Here is a 6,351-nt window from a genome sequence, read left to right on the forward strand (position 1 = left end):
ACACTTGGGGGTTTTTGACCATGGGGCAGTTTACTCGGCTCCTGGCCTGTTATCTGTTGATAGAATGCCCCTGTCTCAAAGGGGGAAATGAATCCTAGCATAGGAGCTAGCTGGACTCATCGAGAGAGCTTTAAACTAGCTGTGATGGGGGAAGGGGATAAAACAGGGCTCACCAGTAAAGAGCCCAGGGGGGCTGTGCTGGAGCAAGGGGTGAGGCAGATGTCTCAGCTGAAGTGCATCTACACCAATGCAGCATGGGCAACAAACAAGAGGAGCTTGAGGCCATTGTAAGACAGGCTAACTATGACCTTGTCAGTATTACAGAAACACGGTGGGATCTCTCCCACGACTGGAGTACTGGGATTGATGGCTACAAGCTCTTCAGAAGGGATAGACAGGGAAGAAAGGGTGGTGGCATAGCTCTCTATATCAAAGAGTGTGTTGTGGTTTTGTGGTTTTGATGCCGGTATTCCACATCAGACCATCATGCAGCAGTTAAGGAATTAATGCTGTTGGGAGCAGCAGAGAAGCAGAGCTCCAGCAGCAGAGGGGCAGAGCTCCGCACCGGTTGCCAGGCCGCGCTCTGCCTGGGCGCGTCCCTCTGGGCTGCCGTGGAGGTTCAGCACGTGTGCTTCCCCTGCAGTTTTCTCCTTAACGTAAGCTCACAGCTTTTGGTTTGGAAATTTTATCTCTCTCAATTGTTCAATTTTATTAGATTTAGGAAAGTTACCGTTCCTTCTCAGATCGTGCTGTTGTCTTCTTGTAGACCCATCTCTTCCCACTGTTTTACTCCTCCCCCCGGAGCACACGGCTCTGCTCAGATGTCTGCACGGCCACTGACGCAGTTCTGTTTTTTTCCCCTCCTCAATCCCTTCTTTCTTTCCCTTGGGTCACTGTCACGGATAACACCGTGACAATTATTGGTGGAGAATGCAGGCAGTGCAGTATTTGTACTCCATTGTAAATCTGGTGCTAAGTGGCCTAAGGTTTTCATGTACCTTGGAACATGTTGGCGTTTTTTTAAGCTCCTCATGTTCAGCACTGGAGTCATACCTGCGTACAGCTACTTTATTGTGCTGATGGATTTACGTGCTTCCTGCCTGAACACCCTCGCTAATGTGACCGATTATACAGCATTTGGATTGGTTTCCAGTTACTCTTTTCAGGTCTTTACCTATATTCAGGATGCCAGCCTGGCAACTGTGTTATCTATTTTTCTGAATGCTCTCTTGGCAATTTATATCATGTGGAGGAAGCCTTCCTCAAAACCAGATTGTGCTGAATGGCAGGGAAGGTGGGAAAAATTAGGAAAGAAATTAGAAGCATGGGGACCCCCAGTGTTATACAATTTTGATCTTGAGCACCTGTGGGATCCTGAGAAATTCAGTGAGTGTTTAGGTAAGGAGTCATGTGACTCAGGACGATCTGAGAAGGAACGGATTGTTTGGGGTTTGGCTTGTGCTTATCGAGCTATAATTGACATTCTGGAGAGAAATGGTTTCCAAACCAAGGTCCAAAGCAAAAATGAAAACCTCGAAGTTAGACCTGACCAATCACAGGAAGCACCGGCATCAGTGTCGGTTGCCCCTGCGGAAGGCCAGAAACGGACACGGCCGTCCTCGCGCCTAGAACGGAAAGAAGAAGAAGCAGAGAAAGAAGAGGAAGATCCAGGCGAGGGGCCCTCCTCAGCACCACCATCACCACCTAGAAAGGCCACTAGGAAAAGTGAGAGACGTGGAGAAGACAGCGATGATGATGGAGTCACTGTTACCACTACTCGTCGGCCCCTAAAGATGACTGAAATACAAGGTTCAAGAAAGGAGTTTGTACGGCGCTCAGGTGAATCTATTGTCACCTGGTTGCTGCGGTGTTGGGACAACGGTGCCAGCAGCATGTCCCTAGATGGCAGCGAAGCCCGCCAACTGGGAAGCATTGCTCGAGACCCAGCTATCGACAGAGGAATTGGCAGATGTCTGAATGGAGTCGCTACCCTCTGGGAATGAGTACTAGTGGCTGTAAAGGAGAGGTATCCTTACAAAGATGATCTGGAGCCTAAGGTGGAAAGATGGGACACCGTGGAGAAAGGAATCCAATTTTTGAGAGAAACAGCCGTAGTAGAGATGCTGTATGATCCCAATTTCGTCCCTTACAATCCACACCAGGACCGTGATCCTGATAGAGTAAGGTGTACACCTGATGTATATCATAAGCTCTCAAAAACAGCACCAGAGAGGTACGCAAGTACACTGGTAGCAATGTTCCATAGATTCAAGGGTCAAGACAGAAGACTCCCAGTTTATGAATTGACTATTACACTCCAAAACTTTGAACAACAGTTTCCACCATCACGTGCTTCCATTGCAGCTATAGTAGCAGAAGAAGTAGGTGAGATGAAGGAGACACAGAAAACTATACTGGAGGGACTGTCATTACTGATGAATAGGGATGAACCTGTGTCAGTATTGGAAACACCTGATGAAGACGAGCATGACCCAAAGAATCTGGTGAAGCAATTGATGAAACTGATGAAAGTCTCAGCCACCAAAGGCAGCCGCCTCTCTGCTCAAGCAAATGACAACAGTAACATCATGTCACGTGTGGCCATGTGGAGCTTCTTACGAGAAAACGGAGAGGACATGAGGAAGTGGCATAGAAAACCCACTCCTGCACTGTGAGCATGGGTGAGAGAACTACAGCAGAGATCAGCCAACAACGAAATTGATCCTGTCGCTGCAGGTAACCAATAGAGGGGCCCTGCCCTCAGCCAGGGGAGGGAAAGGGATAATAGAGTGTATTGGACTGTGTGGATTAGATGGCCTGGCACATTAGAGCCACAAAGATATAAGCCACTGGTGGACACGGGTGCAAAGGGCACTCTGATGCCCTCGAGTTATAAAGGGACAGAATTGATTCATATTTCTGGAGTGACTGGGGGTTCTCAGGAACTGTCTGTGTTGGAGGCAGAAATAAGCCTCACCGGTAAAACCTGGCAGAAGCATCCCATAGTGACTGGACAGGGGGCTCCATGCATACTCGGTATTGACTATCTCAGAAGGGGACATTTCAAGGACCCCAAGGGATACCGATGGGCTTTTGGAATAGCTGCTGTAGATGCAGACAACATTCAGCAGCTGTCTGTTTTACCTGGCCTGTCAGAAGATCTGTCTGTTGTGGGGCTACTGAAAGTGAAAGAGCAGCAGGTACCTATTACTACAAAAACAGTCCACAGACGGCAGTACCGCACCAACAGGGATTCCTTGCTCCCCATTCATAACTTGATCCGTCAGCTAGAGAGCCAGGGAGTGATCAGCAAAACTCACTCACCATTTAACAGCCCCATATGGCCGGTGTGTAAAGCCAGTGAAGAATGGAGGCTGATGGTAGATTACCCTGGCCTGAATAAGGTCACAACCCACTGAGTGCTGCTGTGCCAGATATGTTGGAGCTGCAATATGAACTGGAGTCAAAAGCAGCCAAGTGGTATGCCACCACTGACATTGCCAATGCTTTCTTTTCTATTCCTTTGGCCACAGAGTGCAGACCACAGTTTGCTTTCACCTGGAGGGGCATTCAGTACACCTGGAACTGTTTGCCCCAGAGGTGGAAACACAGCCCAACCACTTGCCATTGGCTGATTCAAACCACACTGGAACAGGGTGGGTCACCTGAGCACCTCCAGTACATTGATGACATTGTTGTGTGGGGTGATACAGCAGAGGAAGTTTTTAAAAAAGGAGAGCGAATAATCCAAATTCTTCTGGGTGCTGGTTTTGCTATTAAATGGAACAAAGTGAAGGGACTTGCCCAAGAAATTCAGTTCCTAGCAATAAAATAGCAAGATGGACGTCGTCACATTCCAGGAGATGTGATTGACAAAATCACCAGTATGTCACCACCCACTAGCAAGAAAGAGACAAAGTCTTTTCTTAGTCATTTCTGGCTTATTACCTGATCATGTCTTGATTTTGCCTGTTGGGCACTATCAGTTGGTGACTGACTAGTCTTCAGATGTGATGGAAGAAGTGGCCAAGTACAAATCTGCCCTGAAAGAATTTTTCAGAAGCAAGGGAAAGAGATATGTCTTATTTGAAAGGAACTATAAGAGTCAGCATCTGCAGTTACAGGTATGGTTTCATTGTACTCCTAAGAGGATGCAACTGTGCACTTCTCCATGACTGAACTGAAAGGGAAAGCTCACTTTCAGCTTTGTCAGAGTATGCGGAAGCATTTTGCCCACAGACAGAGGCAGAACAAAACCAAAACCGATGTGCGTGATGGTTGTGCTACAATCCTTAAATTCTTCATATTATAGCAGCAGAGCATCAACTGTGTTGAGTGGGCAAGGGAAACTCTTCCCTGCATAAATATGATTTAAAAACACCACAGGGATTCCAGGCAAGGTTTTAGAACTGGTTTCTGTTGTGGTTTTGTGGTTTTGATGCCGGTATTCCACACCAGACCATCATGCAGCAGTGAAGGAGTTAATGCTGTGGGAGCAGCAGAGGGGCGGAGCTCCGCACCGGATGCCAGGTGGCGCTCTGCCTGGGCGCGTTGCTCTGGGCTGCCGGAGGTTCAGCACGTGTGCTTCCCCTGCAGTTTCCTCCTTAAGGTAAGCTCACAGCTTTTGGTTTGGAAATTTTCTCTCTCTCTCAGTTGTTCAATCTTATTAGATTTAGGAAAGTTACCGTTCCTTCTCAGATCGTGCCGTTGTTTTTGTAGACCCATCTCTTCCCGGTTTCCCCCTCCCCCCCGGAGCGCAGCTCTGCTCGGGCGGCCGCGTGGCCACTGACGCAGTTTCTTTTTCTCTCCTCTCTCCCTTCTCGGTTTCCCTTGGGTCACTGTCATGGATAACACCGTGACAGTTTCTTACTCTAATCTGCTCCCATGGGCACACAAGCTGCTGTGTGCTCACCTTACAATTGGAGTAGGCTGAAAATGTAAGGATATGTGCAAAATTGTAGTCATTATTTACCAATATCAGCCCTTCAGTTTGATTTTTTTTCCTTGTGCATGGGTCACTTAGTGGTTTATTGTGGTGGTTTGTTTGTTTGTCAGATCTGTAATGGTATCAGAGCGGCCTGGAACTACCACAGAGATCAGAAAGGAGGGAAGCTGTGCTGAGATCTTTTTCAGGCTCTTAGTTCTCAGCTTTTTATTCAACTCCTACAGGAAAGTTCTCACAAGTTTAAATCTGTACAGGCAGGTGCTCACCCATCCTGTTTGATGACATTGAACAGAACTGAGGAGCATACCAGCTTCAGTGATGGACTGATTGCTTTCTGCAAGGCAGTGGTTTCCGTCATCTTTACTTCTTTGGAAACGTTTGTCTCTCCAGGTGATTCCTGTCCCATTGGACTATACTTCTGAAGACATTAAGGAGTGCTTTATTACACAGGCACAGGAGCCACAGATTGAACTGTTCGAAATCCCAGAGCACTCGGATATCACGCAAGTACGAGATACTTCAATCTTCCTTCACCTCTGTCCCATCGAGGCTGCTCTTTCCCTCTGCTCTTACACCCTCGTGGGTTAAGATTAAGCTGTTTGGAAGCAGACTGTGGTAGACTTGGAGCCCACATGCCAGTTGTGTTCAGCTCTTCATGAAGTTCCTGACAATGTTTAGTTTAATTGTATTTTTGTTTAGTTTAATTGTAGAACCGATGGAAAGTTGGTTGCGGCTGATGCTGAATTGGGATCCAGAACAGAGAGGTAGAGACTTGGATCCTGAAACCAAGAGTCCGAAGTGCTTCCTAATGATGGATCGCATACTGAATTTGAAGGTAAGTGTAGTTTTACTGGGCTCAGTAGAAACATTTCAGAGAACAGGAATTGTGCTCAGAACGAAACTCATCAAAGGTAGATTCCTGGTATCATCTAGATTCTGGATTTTGAGGAATCTCTTTGTTGGTGAGTATATGGCCTATCTGGCACATATCTGAAGATAGAATATCATATGCTATATTATTCTCTCTAGCTTTCTTCTTGTAACAGAAGAATGATCCTATATTCCTGCCTGTCATCTTAGTGAGGACTCAGCGAGCTCATCTGGCTGTTTAATATTTGGTAGAGACTATTAATTTTGAATGCTGTTGCTGATACTGTGACTCCAGGTTTGCGTACAAGTAGTAGAGCAGAGATTGTATTCTCTTGGTTGCTCCCCTTCAAGCAATGTATTGGAGCTCTGCTGGAGTGAGTTTAGCTGAGGCAAAAGTGCATGGAAGCTAGAGGATAATCTGAAGGAATTCCAAAGGAATTAGAGACAGAAACACAAAACACTGTGGCAATAATTGGGACTTACCATAATCTAAATTGTGATGTGGTTTGAGACCTCTGGTTTCCCAGGTACAGTAA

The 6,351-nt window shown here is 46.7% G+C and overlaps 1 non-coding gene across 1 annotated transcript; it reads left to right on the forward strand.

The window, feature by feature from the left end:
• The first annotated feature begins 5,028 nt into the window (after window positions 1-5,028).
• Window positions 5,029-5,171, forward strand: LOC136055315 (small nucleolar RNA SNORA12). The gene has a single exon (XR_010622833.1). It is a non-coding gene; the product is annotated as a small nucleolar RNA SNORA12 (small nucleolar RNA).
• Window positions 5,172-6,351: the final 1,180 nt, after the last annotated feature.

Source organism: Cyrtonyx montezumae, unplaced genomic scaffold (assembly GCF_038088225.1).
Source record: "Cyrtonyx montezumae isolate F1298 unplaced genomic scaffold, pur_monq_1.0 scaffold_4, whole genome shotgun sequence".
Taxonomy (NCBI): Eukaryota; Metazoa; Chordata; class Aves; order Galliformes; family Odontophoridae; genus Cyrtonyx; species Cyrtonyx montezumae.